This window comes from Pollachius pollachius (genome assembly GCF_949987615.1).
Source record: "Pollachius pollachius genome assembly, chromosome: 1".
NCBI classification, from domain to species: domain Eukaryota; kingdom Metazoa; phylum Chordata; class Actinopteri; order Gadiformes; family Gadidae; genus Pollachius; species Pollachius pollachius.
In genome coordinates this window covers 2660587-2666723 of record NC_136934.1, presented here as the reverse complement: position 1 = coordinate 2666723, position 6137 = coordinate 2660587, and positions in this window count along the sequence as shown.

Sequence of the window (6137 nt, the reverse complement as noted above, 5' to 3'; positions counted from 1 at the left end):
GCCACTCATAGAGTCCACTATGGGTTCGTCTTTAAGGTCATAAGGACGTCCTGCGTCTCGTCGTAGGACTGCAGCTGCACTGAGCTCTGCTCTAAGGGAGGTGATGGACGTCCCTGTGAGTCTCAGCCAGTACGAGCTTGCTACCTGGTGCCCAGGTAAGCGCTCAGGAATGCGCTTGGTCGTGTTTTTTTTTTTTTGATATATATATAGGGTTCCACCTCTCCACTCCCTCTTGACATACATTACTCATCTTTTTTTAGGTTGTTTAGGAGATTGTTTTGGGAGAAAACTCTTACAACTATTGTTGCATTTAAATGTGAATTTAAACACTAGAATACCAGGATTTATTACACAAGGTTTGGAGGTTTTTAAGCGATTATTTTTAGGAGAAAACTCCTAAAACTATTGTTGAACTCAAAGTCATGGCATGCACATGCCCCTGCGTGTGGTGTCTGCAGGTGTTTAGGAGCTGTCCAGATGTGTGTGTGTTCAACATGTTGTAACCTAAGGTCTAAAAAGCAAGGGTAAAGTGAGAACAACTATGAGTGCCAAACGGCTTGCTACTCATCACTAGTACGGGCGCAGCTGCCAACTAAACCCTGACTGTGTGCTGTCCTGGCTCCAGCGCGGTGGAACGAGCTCCCCACTGACATCAGGACAGCTGAAACCATGCACATCGCCGCTGAAGGCTGAAACTCATCTGTTCAGAAGGCCCATGAACAAAATCTTCCTGGAGAATATGTACAAAAGAAATGATCCATCTCTTGTTTCTATATTGTAGCAGTTGAAGCAAGCAGTTTGCTTATTTTATGAATTGATGCACTCGCATGATAGTTGCACTTAATCTTCCGGATTGAATGCACTTAGTAGCTTCGGACGAGAGAGTCAACTAAATAAAGGTAACGTCATGGAAGAGCTGAAAGGACGAGAAGTCTAGGGTGCTAGAAGCCACCCTAAAATATTGATAACGCCAATATTGTATTGGTGTGGGGTAGAGATTGTTTTTCTACAATCCAAAGCCCCAGGGTGTTTAAAGGTGTACTAGACACACTTCTCCACGCTAGACTGCAGTACAGACCTATCTTATGTTACGATGAGATCTGTCTAATGAGCAGAAGGAACAATGGTCTATGAATAATACTCTCTTAAGAGTGGCACTTCTAAGAGTTCCTATGAAGTACTTCTTTAATAGCGTTTCGTTTACGTTAACCTAACCAGGCCGATGACATCCCTCCTGTGATTTCTTTCATATTTTTGGGGGAATTGCAGACGGCATCATCAGCTGCTGATATTATGGTGAGAGAATCAGCGTCTATTGAAGACTATTGTCTCTCCACCAAATTTGTAATCCACACACATATGGGCACACACACAGGCACACACGGCCGGGCGCACACACACACACACACACACACGCACACACACACACACACACACACACACACACACACACACACACACACACACACAGGCAAACGCACACACACAGACACCCACAGGAACATGCATACACACACACACACACATTTTCTCAGACCGGCACACAAACGTGCACACACACACACACACACACGCGCACACACACACACACACACACACACACACACACACACACACACACACACACACACACACACACACGCAAACAGACGGGCACACAACCACACACACACACACACACACACACACACACACACACACACACACACACACCACACCAAACACACACACACACACAGACCTACGACTTACATAATAGCAAGTCAGTAAAGTGCATTTAAGTGGAAAGTTTTACTAACATCAACGTCAGGCAGCTACCCGTGTTCCACACTTGGGTGATTTAATTGTGAATTTAAAGAACGGGTAAAACTGTCAAGATGTCAAATGTTACTGAATTATTTAAAGTGGAATAACAATTATCCGTTGCCTGTTTTGAATGTTTTTGTTTTTGTTTACCATCCCTCACGCTCTGTTATGACACGTGTTATTCAGTTTAATCGCCGTTATGTTTTTGTACTTTAATAAAACAAATCAAAATGGTGTAAACACAAACATCTTCCAACCCATCCCCCCCCTTCATGAAACGGGGCCAGTGAAATCTCAATTAGACCCGGACTCCTTTAATGTCTGCTGCATGTGTAATTGAATTCCGGGCGAATCTCTTTCTTTTAGCGTCAAGGTGTGGAGAGCGAAGCCTCAGAGCCTTTATCGAGTTTAACAATGGATGCTGTGGGGCCGCAACAATTACACAGCGACTGTCTGATACTCTTCTGTGGACCATGCAGTGTCTGGAACACACACATGGGAACGAGCACACATGCGCGCACACACTCACGTATACACAAGTATGCCCGCGCGCACACAAGCACACATGCCTGCAGGCATACACACGCACAAGTGCTCACATGCCCGCGCAAACACACACACACACACACACACACACACGCAGAAACACACCCACACAAGCACACATGTCGGCACACACAGACACACACGTGCTCGCACACACACACAGGCATACTTCCTGACACACATGCACGCCACACACACACACACACACGTCAAACTTCGTTGACCAATGTCAATATCTCATTGCTAGCCTTGTGAGAGTATCTGCATCTTCAGATCCGCAGATCATTTGATCTGTTGAAGAAGTATAGGACCAATCAGCACTTGGGGGGGGGGGGTCAGGTCATGAATAAGCAAGCATTGCTGCAGTCTGCTGTAATGAAGAAGAAAAGATGGCAGCGCCTGAGGAAAGTGTGGAAGAAGACGGAGCGATCAATTTGCTCAGAGGAGCAGATGTTTCTAGGTTACGTCCAAACTGATTCGGCCAGAGCCCAGAGCAAAAGCGTTGCTTAGCTATTCCCTCTGATTGGCTGCAGCCGACCCAATGGCTGCCCAGTCAAGGCCAGACGGGTGCTCATTGAAAATGCCGACTTGAACATCTGTATGGGCTCTGGAGGCGATGTCACTCCTCTGACATCTGAAATGTTTTCTCCCACCGTACGCGATCACAGCACATCAAGACCTTTAACGCTGGCACCTCTCCTTCTGCCAACTCAAGTGTCACACAACTTCACCGCTTTCGTTCTCTGGGAGACCGCCTCAACATCTAACTGAGGAGGCGTTCGCTGCAGTAAACACAGGGGGATGCAGGGCTGCAGGAAGAGGGTCTAACGGGTTGATATGGCGCCGTTCTCCATCCCGTGCGCGTCTGGAAGAGACAGGAGGATTCCGGCCGTATAATGGCTTGATCCTAATTATGCTCAGCGATATGGTGGCGCTTCTGAAAGCCTGTTATGTGGCTCTTTGGATAGCAAGACAGCGTGATTGTCTCTATTATACAGCCAGACACTGAAGAATACATGTATAATAGCTGCCTTAACGTTGCTGTACTACATAGTCTAATGCCTGTGAGGCACTTAGTTGGCTGGATGCATTTTTGTGTCAAATGCATCACAGAGCTGCAGTACTAGGTTGGATGTAAGTTAAATGTAGTTTACGTGCCTTGACTTCATGCCTTCTATGATCTTAGTGTCAGTGTAATGTAGCTTTAAGTCATTGATTAAAAATGAAAAGTAATGAATTAAATATAAGTAACTAGATATTCTGTGGGTATGCTGGTGCAGGTGTTATTAGTTAGAATTCCGTCAGCTAGCGAGTGAAGTTCTCTGTGAGAATATCTGTTCTGGTCGACTACTTCGACTACTCGACTTAGTGATGGGTCGTTCGCCACCGAATCAGTTCGAATTAACGAATCTTTAACAAGAACGAACTGAACTGATTCTTCTCTCTCGTTCGTCTAGTCTGTCTCGTTCGTTCTCAGACTCGACTCCTCCCAGAACCAGTAGTTGCTGACTCGCTGACTCGCTGTTTGTTCACTGACTGTGAGTGGTGAAGAGCGAAGAGACTTAGTGAGCGAGAGTACGATAATACGATTCAATATCACTGAAATGGTAAATGCATGCTGTCTTTGTACTTTCTGTGTCATGCCAGATCAATCAAATATTTGAATGTCTCGTCAATCAGTCTCTTTCTTTCATGGTTCGTTCTCCACCGGGACCCCCACCATCATTGCTAAGTCAAGTCTATTATCTTGCTGATATGTTAAACATCCAATAATCAACTACACCCCCCATCCCGCTGCGTTTGGTTAAAGTTGTAATGTTGTGTTGATTGATGAACGACTTCCACGATGGTTTGAGAATGAGAACGAGGGAGAGGCTGAGTCTGACTGACTCAGCTGAGAACCATGCATTGCATGATTCCATTCTCAGCTACCGGAAACTCGACTGAACGAACGAACGAACAAACGACTCTGAACGACATTTCATGGCGAACTGACCGACGCGAACTGAATCAAGGAAAATAGTCTTTGAATCCATCACTACTACAGCATCCTCTGCATGAAACTTTGAGATTCAGGCCGCCCCCGGCAAATTTCATACCAATCAGGGCATCTCTTCCTTGATTGGTTGTGGGCATCCAGTGTGCATGTCAATCACAGGTACGTACATAACACTTCTCGGTGCAGAAGGGCGGGAGGGAGCACAGAGGGTGGAGGCGTAATTATGGGGTTGTTAATTTAAAGACTTCTCTGCTCTCTCTTTAATCTCTCCCATCTTTCAACAGCACCTTTTATCGCATGTTGTGTTTTCAGTCTCAACAAACAAGAAAAAATGTCACACCTTGACAAAGTGTTTTCCGTTCATGGCACCCTACACCTAGGCGTTTACACATATTCGTAATTAATATTGCTTCAGCGCAGGTGCCCTCGTAGCCCCGCGTGCCGTCAGCCTCTCCTCCAGAGATGGAGTGACGCTGTTGTGGCAGAGAGGGAAAGACAATACGGACACGTGATTTAATTCAATGTGCTGATTATTTTGTTATGATTATAATTATTGTATGTCCTCATGGTAAATGGATCGCGTTTAACACAGTGCGCAGGGAGCCCTGAGCCCGGAAGAAACGACCTGACATTTTCCATAACGGCTGACTGGAAGCGCGCAAGTCATTTTTTTCATTTATAGTAGCTGTCATTCGGGCTGTTCGCTCGGCATACAAATCCATTATTTCCCCCTGAAAACTCATAATTCATAAGCTCATTACTGAGGGAGGGAATTAAAGAGGCATGCACGCGTCCTCTGTGCAGTTTCCTGATCAGGAACGACCTAGTTTTGAAAGTCAAAAACGCTTTCAAAAGTACTTTTTCTTTCTTCTCCTTCTCCTTCATGTTCTATCGACTACTTTTTTAATGACATTGGAGAAACCTTGGTTTGTGTTTCGTTTTCTCTGTTCCATCCGAAGTTGACATCGAATCAGACTTTGACCAGGGTCCTCATGCATTCAGCCGTTCACCCTTGGCTTGGGGCCCTTCCCACGAAGGTGAGGGCCCGCTCAGACCCATTGTGTAAAAGAGGATCTCTTCAGTAACTCTTGTCTCTCTGCACCAGCCCACCACTGCTTCACCAACCTACGCTGGTGCATCTGTTCAGAAGGGGTGAACGCCCCCTGTCAGCCAGTAGGAGGCAGAAGTGTTCCATATTTCATGTCCTTGAACCATTTCCTTTCTCCTGCTCCTGCTCGATCCGGGGCAGGGCATGATGGGGCCGGGAGATGGTGGTGGTGGTGGTGGTGGTGGTGGTGGTGGGACTGGGGGTGGAGGATGGGAGAATGCCTCCAGGCCTCGGTGGCGTTAGCTGTGCAGACACCCAGGTGTATACGAGGAGGCCTCTCAAGGTCAGCTCAGTGCAGAGAGCCGCTGAGCCCGGCCTCTCTTGTCCGCTCCTCTGATGGCCGGACGCCTGATTGGCTGCGGGTCGCTTTCAGCGGGGGGGTTGGATGAAAGAGAGCCGAGATGACAGTCTCTCCGGACCCTCTCGACGATGCAAGCTTTTTAAAAAGCCCCATATGGCGATTGTCAGAGCGGGGGTTGTTTGAGGCTAACCCGCCCGTATCGTCTTTCATTAGCCTTGTCGTCACTTGTGGAGTGGATGTAATGTGGCGGCAAAGTGTATCTGAACACACTCTGCAGCCGGCGGTCAGGGCGCTGCAGACGCAAATAAGCTTAGTCATGGCGGTGGGGTCGGCTCTCGTTGGCTGTCCGTTCCCGCTCGCTGCCTCTTCCCTTATTG